General features: G+C 39.2%; 1 protein-coding gene across 2 annotated transcripts in view; it reads right to left on the reverse strand.

Annotated features, from left to right (window-relative positions):
* Nucleotides 1-1,156, reverse strand: part of LOC102299343 (scavenger receptor cysteine-rich type 1 protein M130) — a 53,684-nt gene that overhangs the window by 44,683 nt on the left and 7,845 nt on the right. The window lies entirely within an intron of this gene.

The raw sequence follows: 1,156 nt of genomic DNA on the forward strand, positions 1-1,156 counted from the left end.
TCAGAGAAGATCAAACAGAGAGATCAGAGACAGCAGACACACAAGAAAAAGATGGCAGCAAACAACTATTCACTGACTCAAACTCAGCACAACTCCAATATGACTTTTAGCATCACATTTACACTTTGTAATCCAACATCTGTTATTGCAGCCCTAGCCTACTGGGATTTTCCTTTGTGGGTGATTATTGATGATTATTTTTCCCTTTTCTTGTGGAACCAGTAAAATGAATGACCTGACTTCACTAAACAGTCAGCTCTGGTACCTGTCTGAGGGACAGGACATGGCCAGAGAGAAAATATTTTATATTTTAAGCTTTTTATATTTAAGCTTTTTCATTTGTCCTTGGTGATCATAGTGTATTGACTTTTATGTGTTCTTTTGATGGTTTTATTTTCAAATGTCCCTTCTGTCTTCTTGTTCACTTTGACCTTTTTATTGTTATATTCCACATCCACAGGATCTTTTAATGGTCTTCAGTGTTTTTTCAGTGGCCAAAGAGAGGACCGAGTGGAGGTGTATTTGCGTTCCTGGGAGAGCTGCAGAAAGGCCTCGGGGCAGGGAATCTAACTTCCAACTTTTATCAACCACAGAAAGCTGACTCATTCTATTTTATCCTTGGTACAAGCAAAATGTGCAAATGCAAGAAACATAAGAAACAACCATGGTTGTTGACTCCAAATCTCCCGAACACTACGTCGATTTGAGAACGCAAGACCGAGAGAGCGAGACCAAGACAAGACCGAGACCAATGTCCATCGAGACCAAGACGAGACCAAGACCACGTAAAAGTGTTCTCGAGACCAAGACTGGTCTCAAGACATCCAACTCTAGTGTGTATGGATAATAGCAAACACTAAAATACATGTTTTGCATGTAGCAATGATTTTTTTTCACTCAAATTTAGCTTTTCTTCACTCAAAATAAATTTCTCCTCAAAATGTAACACTTGCACCTGCAAATTTATTTTATGTGCGCTCAGAATAGTGGCACAAAAATAATGCCATACTTTTAAAGTAACGGTTTAACAACTGCCAGCTTGAAGGTCTGTGGTACATAAATGATTTGTCATGGTTTACGGAGCAGGTCGTGAGGTGTTAGTGAAGGAGGAGCCAAAATGGTAAATGGCCTGTATTTGTATAGCGCTTTACTTAGT

Source organism: Haplochromis burtoni, unplaced genomic scaffold, assembly GCF_018398535.1.
Source record: "Haplochromis burtoni strain Fernald_Lab_line unplaced genomic scaffold, NCSU_Asbu1 Contig_429, whole genome shotgun sequence".
NCBI lineage: Eukaryota > Metazoa > Chordata > Actinopteri > Cichliformes > Cichlidae > Haplochromis > Haplochromis burtoni.